We start from the raw sequence: 13,227 nt of genomic DNA, 5'->3' as shown, positions 1-13,227 counted from the left end.
CTAGCTTAAGAATAATGAATATTGCAGGTCTGGCTACTGCAGGAAAAGTCCCCTTTGTAAATCATGCTGTTTGGAGTGAGAAGAGCAATTAGGTGGATTCTGCTGCAGCTCATTTTGGTCAGGTTAATTTGGGAAGAGGATGTGTGCTGGCAGCTAAAGGAGGCAGCCTGGGAGACCAGTTAAAATGCAGAATCAGTGTTTGTGCAGGCTAGTGTTTGGAAATGGTATAATAATCTCAAGGCAGGGGAACATGGTTAGGTATGTTTTACCTTCTGAGATAGTCAGGAAGGGAGAGACCTTAGTTTGGAGGGCTCCTCTTGTCTTAACTAAAAAAAAAAAAAAAAAACATATTTTCAAAGACGGAGCCTGTTTTGCAAAGCCCAGACACCACGGTGATGGGCAGTGCTGAAACCAGCTGTCTGCCCTGCCATCTGAATGCCAGGCCTTTCCAGAAACCCTGGTTTGTGCAAGCAAAACAGCTCAGTCAGCGGGGAGTTTTTTCATGCCCTGGTTTTTTGTGTGGGTGCATGTGTGTGTCTGTGTGTGTGTATGTTTGGAGGGAAGGAGGCATGAACTGCTCCTCGTACCCCGAGTCTGACTCTGTGGTTGTATTACTGTAGCTGTGACAACGGGTATGACACAGGGCTGTGCTTTTAACAAGAGAGTCCTGGCTGGGTTTAACGTGACAGTTGTTCCTGGTGCTTTCAGTTTTCAGTGTCAGGCATCTCGTAGCTAAAACTGGTGCCTGTTTCTCAAAAGCTGGTGTCAAGTGGCCAGTGCTACCCAGGGACCTGCGTGGATGCAGCAAGGGTGGGAGGTCTGAGCGGAGATGCAGCTCCGGCTGGGGTGACAGAGCAAAATGCCACGGAGGGCGAGTTGGCAGTGTTGATTTGGACAGACTGGAGATCGGAAAAGAGGGCAAATAGCAGCAAATCCTCCCAGAGAAGAGGTGACCAGGGATCAAAAGGGAAAGGCAGCATTTGTGCGGGCTGGGACGGTTCCTGGGGTGCGGAAAGGGCAAGGGGTGTGTAAGTACAACACACGTGTGACGACAGGGACCGCTCCCCACACTAACTCATCGATGTCTGTGCTCACCAGCGAGCGCACAAAGCCACAAATAAGAGACCTGGCGTGCTTGCAAGAAAGGGGACTTCTGCTCATTCCCTACTTCCCTATTAAACTTTGCATTGCAAACTCTGCTTTAGCTCTTCTTCCAGAGGGAAAAGAGCAGTCGCTTGTGAAGGCTGGGGGTTTTTTAAAAGCAGCAGCACCAGGGACCTAAAGCACAACCTTCCTCCTGCATAATTTTACTCTGTTCTAATTCCCAGCGGCTGCTGCAGGACTGGTTATAACCAAACTATTCAGCAGCACAAGGGCAATTCCTCTGCAGAAATAGCAGTCTGTTACAGTTTGCTACTTCATTTTCTTTCGCTACAGTTTTTGCAATAAATTTATGGTCTGTATTATTCTGTTTAATGTTGTGGAGGACAAAGGGCCCTCTGTACCGAGGGACTGTATTAAAACATACCTATTAAAGCTCACCCCATGAAAGCAGAGGGGCTGACTGCTCCAGGCCTTGATGGCAGTTGTGCTGATGTTTCTAGTCTTGAAGATTGCAGAAACCCAGCATAGAACAAGGTCGCCATTGTCGGAAAGACTGGAGGTCTGGTGGTAGGAGAGCAAGAATAGTGCATGAGGAAAGGCCTGCAGATCTCTGGCTTGCAGGAGACCATCCAGTTGCCTTCACCTAGGGTGGAAAAGGAGACAGAGCGAGGGCAGTCCCTCCATGGCTTGTTGATAGTTTGTCAAGCTAAAGAGGCTCCATCGAACAACTGAGTGTTCACATCATTTCTTTCCTCCAGCACCTAACACGTATTCATAATCTGGATCTCCAGGAATCCCTTCACCTATCTCTGAAGCACGGTCACTGCTTTGCCTTGCAAGGATGAGAAACCTCATTATAGTCTGCTGTTGAAGCGGGTGTAGCATTTTAGCCCTCCCACCATCCCACCGTGGAGGGACTAAGCCCCACTAGCAAACTGATCTTGGCTGAGCTTCTCTCCTGGACTGACATCCACAGGGTGCCTCTTTCTGCCATGAAGTCGTGTGTCAGCGCAAGCAGCTCTGAGAAGATGGATCCATTCCCAAAACCAGATGAGGGCAAAGACCATAGAATCACAAAATGGTTAGAGTTTGAAAGGACCTTAAAGATCATCTAGTTCCACCCTCCCCTGCCATGGGCAGGGACACCTCCCACTAGACCAGGTTGCTCAAAGCCTCATCTAGCCTGGTCTTGAACACCTCCATGGATGGGGCTTCCACAACTTCTCTGGGCAACCTGTTCCAGTGTCTCATCACACTCACACTGAAGAATTTCTTCCTAATATCTAACCTAAATCTCCCCTCTTTCAGTTTAAAGGCATCACCCTTCATCCTATGATTACATGCCCTCTCCAGCTTTCTTGTAGGCCCCCTTCAGATACTGGAAGGTTGCTATAAGGTCTCCCCAGAGCCTTCTCTTCTCCAGGCTGAACAACCCCAACTCTCTCAGCCTGTCCTCATAGCAGTGGTGCTCCAGCCCTCTGATCATCTCAGCGGCCCTCCTCTGGACCTGCTCCAATAGGGTTATGTCCTTCTTACATTGGGGGCTCCACAGCTAGACACAGTACTCCAGATGGGGTCTCAGCAGAGTAGAGTAGAGGGGCAGAATCCCCTCCCTCGCCTTGCTGGCGACGCTGCTTTTGACGCAGCCCACGATCTTCAACATCCCAGAGCAAGGGGGATTAGATCACACGCAAAGCAAACCCCTTGCTAGCGGCTGCACGCACGCACAGGTGTAACCACAGAGCCCACAGCTCTGGTACAAAAACACTGACCTGAATGGCAGCCAGATCATTTTTTATGAGAATGCACCATTCTTGAGCAATTTTTCCAGCACATCCCACGCAAACAGGTTTTCCTTGAACACCGTACGGCAACATTTACCATCTCATGCCAGCTCTTTTTTTTTCCTACTTGTAAAGGGTGGGAGGGCTCTCATGTATCACTTGGTGTCTCTGTGCTGGCGAGCACGGAGTCTGAGCGGTGTATCCTCATGCACGCAAAATCCAGCACTAAACCATTTCATGTGACTCGTGCTGCCAAAGTCAGACAAGATCCCATCTTTTCACAGAAATCCAAGGCCTTCGACTTGGTGCATATATACCGGTCTAATAACATGTCCTTCCTCTCCTCATCACCACAACAGCCTTCCTAGGAAGGGCAAACTGACTCTTCCCAGTTTGCATGCAGTGGGTCACACTGCAGAAGCAGCATTGATCCTTCAGCACTGGCACTAGCTACTGAGGTCTGTGATATTTTGCCAAATTAGCTAAATTCTTGGTGGTAAAAAGGGAATATGGAAAGAAAATGGGTAGTGTGTGTAAAGTCACGGGCGCAGCTGACATTTCTGGCCCAACGTAGCCTTGTGCCCACTCTGACCTGGAACATGAGCTACTGTGAAAACAGGGAGTTTTTAAGCCCTTATTTGGCCCAATTTGTCAACTTCTACCACACAACAGTACCTCAGGGCAGCCAAGATGTATCGCCAGATACATTAATTGTACCTCTTGGTTAGTGGTGAGTGATGGACACGTGCTATTTCTTCCTAATTAAAGGAATGAAATGGCCGGAGTCTCTCCCTTCCCACATGGGAGAGCTGGAGGGATGTTTCTGGGGGAACAGCTCTGCTCCTTGGCAGACACCCCTCTTCGATCCAAGCTTGCAGTCTCATCGGGTCCCTCATTTTGGCATGCAGGAGCGAGGGGGAAGCAGAGACCTCTCCCGCTAGTCTGCCCCTTGGTACGCGTACATTGGCCTGACCTGAAGAGCAGCGGAAAAATTGTATTTATTCCAGACAATCTAACAAAAATTCCCCATGTTGTCTCATTCCACAGAAAACTGCTATTCTAGTTTTTCCTTGATCAAATTTGATCACCCTGAAAAGTCCATTAATTTCAACCCGTCAAAGAAAGGATCAGGGGATATAAAACTTCAGCCCCAAATAAAAAATTAGTGGAAATTGAGCATTTTCCTTTATTTGCAATGTGACACACTAAATAATGCTCAGAATTGGCAAGAGCCTAGGGAAAACTGCTTCATCACACAGTTTTACAAGGCAGAGAAGCAGAAAATCCTATAGTCATGTAAAGGTGGATTGAGCCCTGTCCCTGTGCAATGCTGGAGGCAGACTGAGTAACCTGCTGGGTCTCCTCTACTTGTCCCGTCAGACCTATTTCAGGGTATTTGACATAATTCCTAGCTAATTGTCAGGCACGGGACCACTGTATGTGTTTGAGCACTGCATTCATGAACATCGAGCAAACACATGAACATCAAGCTGCAGACATGAACATTGAGGAGAATCACAGAATCACAGAATCTTCTAGGTTGGAAGGGACCTTCAAGATCATCTTGTCCAACCATCAACCTAACTGACAAAAACAAACACCCACAAAACAACAAAATGCAACACCGTCACTAAACCATGTCTCCCAGCACCACGTCAACCCGTCTCCTGAACACCTCCAGGGATGGTGCCTCAACCACCTCCCTGGGCAGCCCACCCCAATGTCTGATAACCCTTTCAGTGAAAAAAATTTTCCTAATATCCAGCCTGAACCTCCCCTGGCACAACTTGAGGCCATTTCCTCTAGTCCTGTCACCCGTGACTTGGGAGAAGAGACCGACCCCTGCCTCCCTACACCCTCCCCTCAGGTAGTTGTAGAGAGCAACAAGGTCTCCCCTCAGCCTCCTTCTCTCCAGGCTGAACAACCCTAGTTCCCTCAGCCTCTCCTCATAAGACTTGTGCTCCAGACCCCTCACCAGCCTTGTTGCTCTTCTCTGGACCCGCTCCAGCACCCCGATGTCTCCCCCGTGGTAGGGGGCCCAAAAGAGAGAGAGAAAGGATGAGCCAGGTTCTTCTCTGTTTGTAGTCCGCGGGCCACTCATCACCGCCAAAGGATTCACTGTGCTTTGGCAGGGAGGAGAGGGAATTTCAGATAACAATTCTCACACGCACAAGCAAACAGAGAAAACAATGATAAACACACCAAGAAAAACACAGCTTAACTTTGCCTTAGCGACCTATGAAAACCACAGCAACGGTGCTGGACAAGGTGGGATTTGCACACTTAAATCCAAAGATTAAGTGGCCGTGGGAGTGAAAAAACATGGACAGCTGCTAATATATTCTGCAGTTCTTGCCTGAACATCCTGAGCATCTGAATTTCCCCCTTAGTGAAGCTGCATTAGGCTGCAGAGCAGCCTGCTATCAGGAAGCTTTGGCAGGAACGGCGGAGAGGGTGGATGCTCTTGGCATCCGTTTTGACAAGTCTTTTGTGCAGACGGGTCCTCAGAGCCACACCGGGTCCCAAGGAGAACAGTGGCCTCTTCTGCAACTGGGCAAGAGCTGTGGCTCTCCACACGTTGTGCGGTATCCGCTTCGGCCTCCGGCACAAAGCCCTCTGGGCAACGGAGCCGGGACCACGTTGCCTCTTTGTATGAAGTCTGGGCAGACACATCCAGGTCACTCACTCCAGACAGCATTCATGACCCGCGTTTTTGCCGTCTTCCAGTTGCTCAGAGGGGAGCTCGGTGCCTTGGCAGCAGCCCTGCCTCCGTCCCCAGGGTCCCTGGGCCGCATTGCCTGCTGGAGCATGGCCGGAGCGTGTGGCAGCTCAGGCACTTGGGAAGAGGCCACCACGTCCTGCTTGGATGACGTCGCAGTGCCTTTTGGGTTCATTTAGGTACACAGCTCATTCATCACTGGCTGAAGGGAGATCCAAGAACAGGATTTAACTGTAGCTCACCCTCCCCTTCCTTCTCCTCCTTGGTCCTCTAGGAGGAATAAATGCAAAAGAGAATGAAGGTCATCCACAGCCAAGGCAAGTCCATGCTAATCTCTCTCTGGAGCCTTGGCACAGTTCAGCATTCAAGCTCTGGGAATTATTGGGAAATGAATAATTGGGTAGGAAAGGCCAGATTTTAGTAGCTGTGAAAAAGGGAGGCATGTTTTACCAATGTCATAGAGAGACAGATGAGGGTTTCCCTCTGCTCCAAGGCTTTGGACACTAAGGTACACGGATTGACAGACAGGACAAAGGACTATGCCACGCTTCATGGTGGGCTAACAGGGAGGAACCATACTGGAGAATGGCTCGAGGATGACTTTCACGCTCATGGGGCAGCTCACTTCTGTGTATACCCCTCCTGTGCTTGCTCCCGTGGCATTTTTAGTAGATGCCCTTGTACGCATTTGAGAGGGAAAGATAATCAATCTGGTAGTCCATTCTTCTGGAAGATCTTCCCTTTTGTTTTTGAGGCCAGCTGTCCATCTCAAAAAGGACTTTTCTCTGCCATCCCAGAGAGAGAACTGAAAGTGCAGGATTAGCTGAAAAGGACGAACTTGGTGGGAGCAAGCCTGACACGCTCTGCAACATCCGAGAGACTGGAAACTTTGTTTGCTTTGTTTCTACACAACTGATCAATTGAAACCAATCGATGGAACACTGTGGGTTAGCATGTTCCTGCCTCCACCCCGCGGGCTCGTGGTGCCGCCTGATCTGAATAGCAGATGGGAGTTAGCACACATGCTAACACACACGCAAGCTCAGCCTCCTCCACCGAGATCCCAAGTTCCTCCTGCAGGCTTGTTTTGGCTCTCAGTGAGGAGATGTCTCATGGATGTCTAATTATTAACTAAAGCTCAGCCTCAATAAAATGGAGTTTTTGACATCCCTTCCCTCCCAAGCCTTCTCCCTAAATCTTCTCACAACACAGCAAGCAACACGATGTGTTATCTGCCATGCAGACACAGCTGCTGAATGCCACCTCACAACTCTCTTTCAAGGTCCATAAGTTTAGGCTGCAGTTAAACCCTGTGGATTTTTTCAAGCCCAGCTTCTCCGGCCCTGCAGGTAAATCTCTTACACACCTATTCCTTCCTCTGGTACTAAAGTACCTTCCACGGGCCTTGATCATGCTTCACTCTTACTCATTCAGGATACCACCATGGAGATTTTTCTCCTAACCTCTCCTTTTGTCTTGCTTCCTAGCGTGTGGCCCTCCACTGCCTCCTCCCTTCCTGGAACATCAAACTCAGATCTTTGCTCTCAAAGCCCGGTGACTTCCCTGACCATGGTGAATCCCACCACCAACAAGCCCACATTGGCAATGTCTGTGGCCAACCTCCTCATACCTTCTACCATGTGTCTTTGGAAGGGCTCTTCAGAAACATCCACAAATCAACCCCATGGCAGCCCCCGCTGATGGAAACCCATCTTTGCCCCCCAGTACAATGTTGAGGTTGCCACGCAACATACCGGCAAACATCACTTTCCTTCCCTTCCCTGTGTTCCCCTGCTTGGCTGAGCCCACCTATTTTCCTATGTCTCAATCTTGGAACAGCAAACATGAGGGTTTGTTGCGCAGCACAGCTTAGCCCAGCTGCAGCTTCTCATCCTACGGCAACAGAAACCAGGAATAATAATAGCAAGGTGGTGACTCATTAAAACCAATAACCTCAATAATTAGGCTTACTTAACTTTTCCAATTGTATAAACAATTGAAAAAAAAAAAAAGATCTTAAGCTTTTCCAATATTTTTTACTTTTCCAATTTCTCACAGAGAAATTGTCAGTATTGGGCATTTCTCTCAGTCAAATCTCCTCTCTACACATCAGTATATTCATAGAGCGAGGTGAAAGTGTTTACTTTGCCCATATTCTGTTAGTATTTAAGATTCTCCAGCACCTCTTTGCTTCTGAGCAAGGAAGAGCCCAGCTGCAGCCCTGCCTTGGTGCTGACACTGTTCCAGCTGCTGTTGCTATAGGAAAAAAAAAAACCTAAGGCAGAACTGTCCAAGTTTCGAGCTCCTGAAAAATCCATTTAAATCAGCAGGGATAGAGTCTGGATGTAAATTTCTCCCCAGATCCGATGCTTGGTGGGTGCATCTCTGCCATCCACCACTGCATTCAGCTGCTGCTGGCTGAAGTTGTACCCTGGGTACAGCCTCTTCTCTGCTATCTGCCCCTCTCTAAATAACCCTTACCTGCTCATCGCCTCTTCCCAGAGGCAGGGAAGGAGGCACGTACCAAGACAAGAGCTGCTGTGGGATTAGGAGAGAGTGACTGTGGGACAAGGAGCTCTCCCCATCAGAAGGGGGAGAGCCCTTGGGAGAGGGCACCTGAGGGACAGCCTGGGGGCAAGTAGGGCAAAGAGACTGGGACAAGGTGGCTGGTGAGATAAGGAGTCCCGATGGAAGAGGGTGGGACAGAGGAAACAAGCAGCCAGGGAGGAAGATATGAAACAACCGGGCTGAAAAGGGGATGAAGGGACCACTCTGGGAAGAGAGGTGGGCATCAGATCCCTCACACTCCACTCCCCTTTCTCCGTCCTTCTCCTTGCATTTCGGGCACACCAGGTTCTTGTTTTCAACTTTTTCCTTTTTTTTAATTGCAAAAGATCTCAGTACCCTGCAGCTCCCAAGGAGACTGGCAGCAGGAGTGGCAACTGAACCAGTGCTGCCCTTGGAAAGGGCTACTTGGACCCCAGCAGGGCAACTGCCCCGATGCCAGCCTTGGTGAAGTCTTAGCGTAGACAAGACCTCAAGAACTTGACCTCCAGGCTGTCAAACCTGCCCCCTAGCCCTCATCCTGCCCCCAAAAAACCCAATGAGTATAATAATATGGTGTTAAAAATGGAAAGTGCTTATAGAGAGAGATCAGCTTGCTTTGTTACGCAGTTTTATGTCCTGGAGTTCCTTTTGATGTAAATGTGTGAAATTACACATTTATTGCAAGATTCAAATGTAGCCATGGCAACATGATTATCAAACAGTTGCATATGGAAGTCTAAATCCATACAGGTTTCTGGCTGGCAAGATTAAACTGCCCAGGGACAGGACTCAATGTACGCCAAGCCCAGGCCCTCCACATCCAAAAAGAATCAGCTCTGGCTTCTGTGCTTGGGAAAAATTCATTTCTTTGCATCCAAATTGTCTCCATGCAGCTGGGCTGACCACCAAGCAGATGCAGAAGGGCAGCTAAAGAAACCGATACCCTCAGCAGAGACACAGCATCATGTACCACCCACCTACACGGGGCAATGCTGGCTTCCAGGCTGTTTTAAACAAACCCTTTTGCAAGGGACAAGGAGAGTTCAGCCAGGAGCTGCATCCCCAAAAAGGAGCCCTGAGCAGGCTTAAGTTACAGCTCGAGCAGTCGTCAGGCTGTATTCATAGATTTAGCAGGCAAGAAAACAGGCTGGGCAGCCAACAGCACCGTGCTCAAAGCAGCCAGGGCATTCGCCCCCACCCACCGTGCACTCGTGTGACAGCGATCCGGTGACATCCGAAGAAGGGACGAGCAAAGCTGGCATGCGTACTGGCTGCAAGTGGGAAAAGGCTGTGCCCTTACAGCCTCAAAACCGTGACCTTGCCGGCCATTCCTTGGAAACAGGGCCCATCAATTGATTTTCCAGAGCCACCAGTTACCAGCCTGTCGCAGTCTTCTTCCTTCTCCCCTGGACACAAGGCAGGCTCCAAAACCTCACGTCACGGTGTTTGCACGTAGTCTGTGCTCAGCTCAGACTCCTCTTGTGTCTGGAGTGATGAGTATATATCATCAGGTGGACTGTGAAACAACCGCAAAACTGTTAGTAAAAGAAAAAGAAAAAAAGGAACATGCAGCCCAGCATGGAAACAGGCCAGTAGGGAGGAAATCAAAGTTTTAAATAGACACTCAAAAGTTTGGCAGAACTTGGCTGTAAACGAAAACAGAGTAGTGGAAGTGCACAAATTTGTCCTTGTTTTGCTTTTTCTTCCCGGAGACTGGAGGTGGCTCTTTCCCTGAGAAACACAAAAGTAGGACACGGTCCTGCAGCAGGGACCTGGGAGGTATTCACAGCTCCGAGGTTTGGGTACCTGAGGCAGGAGCCCTGGCATCCCTCTGCAATTAGCAGAGAAGCAGGTTACCTCCACGACAACGTGGTAAGCAGCTTAGCTGGACACCTAAAACATCTGATGGCAATGCCCCCAAGCTGCCATATAGGAATTCAGGGGATGTCTTCCTCAGTAGTATGTTCCCATAGTTAATTAACCTCTGATCCTTACTTCCAGGGGGAACATCTCTAGTTTCTGTCTCCAGCAAGTAGCTCTAATAGATTAGGCAACCTGCACAAACCTGGCACCTTCTGCTGCTGCAAGTATTTATGGGGACCCATCAAATCCCTTTCATCCTTGCAAACATGCTGGAGCTCCCCCACGCTCCTGTTTCCAAACCTTCCAAATATGTGAAGTCCCAGATCAACCGTCCTCCTCAGTGTCTTTCCCTGCATCATGAAGTTTTATAGCAGAACCTCTTGACTTTTTTCTCAGAGACTATTTTAAATAGTATTATTTCACAGGAAATTTTTGGCTTGAACAAAATAGAGGCTCCCGTCACTAAAAGCAGCCCTTTCTCAGTAAGCACAAGCCTTTTGACTTTAAAAGTGACAATTATTGTTTCTTAATTAAAAAAAAAAAAAAAAGAATTAATTTCCCCAAGCCATTTTAGAAAATTAATAAAAGCTATTGCTGTGCTAATTGCTATTACCCAAACAATTTTCACATCCGCTCCTGCCTGTGGCCATGCAGATACGGGTCGTTCTGCAGTAGATAAAATATCTGATTTTTGGTTCACCATGAATTATCGCTAAAATAAAGGCACCAGAGCCCTGCCGTTAATGCTGCCTGATGCAATGCCCGGACTCCTGCCATATGGGAGTGCCGGTGTGCTGCCGAACCATCCAAGCCACACTGCCGCAGCACCTGCTCCCCAAAACTGGTCTTCTTCTGCTTGAGAAAATGGACCAAACCCCTCTAAGAGGGGAGGCGAAGCTGTTGCCTGCATCTCCTCCTCGCTGAGCTGCCCTTTGCAGTCCTTTGATCTCCGTAACCAGAGAATACTAATGGCAGCGCTGGAGTCTGAAGTGGCTTAAAGCCATTTTCTTTATGGCAGGATTAGAGCTGGGAGGGTATGAAACCTGCTGGCACTCGGCTCGCAGCAAGTCAAGAGCTTTTTGCTTCTCACAGACGTGAGTTTGCTAAGCGGACCGGCCTGCCTCGCCGCAGCACGGCTAACTGCTTTAACTGCTTTTATGAATGGAGTTAAAAACAACAAATGCTGTGAAGCTGTTGCTAAGAAGCTTTTTCTTTTTTTTTTTTTTTTTTTTTCTGGTGTCCTGACTGCTCTGGCCAATATAAGCCGCAGCGTTCCCCAGCTCCGCACAGCCCTGAAATGAAGGAAGTGGGCAGGAAAAGAAAAGCACAGGTTCCCTATCTGTTCTCTGCCTGCGTTTAGTCAAGCAATTATACAATTCCAGCTCCGTGATTATTCCTGGCAAGGTTTATTCATCTCATGGGAGACTTTAGGAATAACACAGTGCTTTTGTAGGGAGTGTCAACCACCAGGTGAACGTGCCTTCCAGATCTGACTTTTTTTTTTTTTTTTAAATATGTAAGTAATTGTTTCTTTACAGTTTGGTCTTTGCCTTTTAATGACTCACATTTCTACTTTGTCAGCTTTCAACACGGGCCCTGCCCTCCCTCCCAGTACTACAATCCTCCCAGATCTCACCCACTGTGCCAGGTCACCCAGGGTGAAATCGTGAAAGAGGAGAACCCATTTTGTCGTTCCCCGTCCAGATGTTCTGCTCGCGGGGGCTGCTTTTAGGGGGCTGCGGAAACTACGGGCACGGCAGTCAGAAGGCATTAAAAAAAGGAGGTGCGAGCCTACCTCTGCTGCATTCAAAGAGAGGTTTGTCTGCGGTTTATGACTTGGACAAATCCAGATGCGTGAGACGGCGGCAGACTCAGATCCCAGCACTGCTTCTGTGCCAAGCATCTCATTCCTCTTTCAGGCTCCCACAGTGCAAAAGTGCCCTCTGAAATAAAGAGGGGGAAAGCTTAAACATTCATAAAACTAATTCTTTAGTTTTGATGTCAGTGAAATATGACTGCACCTTTTTAGAGGGTTTTTTTGTGTAACTTTTCCCTGCTTCGTTCCTCTCCGAAAAATGTATTCAACTTGAGGCAGGGAGCAATTATGGAAAATTTCAGGCTGAATGGTTAAAGCAGGGCCAACTTGTAAAGTAATTGGAAACATAGAAAGGAAAGTGTTTGGCAACATGGGATAAAAGGTGCTATGTAAGTGGAGGATTCTTTTTTATTGCAAGCTCTCCTCTCTCTGATATGTTAATTGTGTTTTGCCTGATCCCTTGACAGTTCATTAATTTTTTTGTCCAATTGCAGGCTGTTGAGTGCAGATAAATTTCAGGCTATTATGGGAACACCCTAGAAGTTTGTATAGAAAGGAAACTCTCTGTTTCCTGTATCATCCTTCTGGGGATCTTGAAAGAGTTCACAAAAGCCACTTAAGCAAACTTTCTTTGCTGGATAACGGAAGGAAAGGAAACTGTGAACAAGCAAACAACACTCAATTCCATGAGACAAGAGATACTCATAGGTCATTAGAGAGAAAGTAAAGTCAATGAATACAACACACACACACACAGAGAAACTATGGGAAATCATACTGTGAAAATAATGGGAATTTCTGCACCTGGGCACTATTTTTAATCTCTAAAAGGTAAATCGTGCGAACTGCCAGTGAGACGGGTGGTGAAATATCCGTCCCTGCAACGCGTGAAATCTTTTCTGAAGTTTTTTGATGCCCAAACAATATATCGTGGGCTGAGTTGGAAATGGTTATGGATCAGCTGAACAGCTTCACTTTCTTCCTGTCATTAACAGCACAGTTGCCAGAGGCTTGCTACTACCAGCTCTGTATTTTTTGTCACGAAAGCAAAGGTCTGAACAGCTGTAAGTTTTCCACGGGCTGGGTGGTGAGACACTGGCCCAGGTTGTCCAGAAAAGCTGTGGCTGCCCCACCCCTGGAGGTGTTCAAGGCCAGGCTGGATGGGGCTTGGAGCAACCTGGTCTAATGGGAGGTGTCCCTGCCCATGGCAGGGTGTTGGAACTAGATGGTCTTTAAGGTCCCTTCCAACCCAAAACATTCTATGATTCTGTGATTCAAGCACAGAATTCAGACGGAGCTCAAAGGGTTGGGGCAAAACACAGTTTCAGGTGTGCAAACGCAGCCTCCACCTCCAAGCCCTGGAAATACTGGGGACTCCGATTTATAGGGTTGTC

The sequence above is a fragment of the Numenius arquata genome, chromosome 3 (assembly GCF_964106895.1).
Source record: "Numenius arquata chromosome 3, bNumArq3.hap1.1, whole genome shotgun sequence".
NCBI classification, from domain to species: Eukaryota; Metazoa; Chordata; class Aves; order Charadriiformes; family Scolopacidae; genus Numenius; species Numenius arquata.
This window is presented reverse-complemented; position numbering follows the sequence as displayed.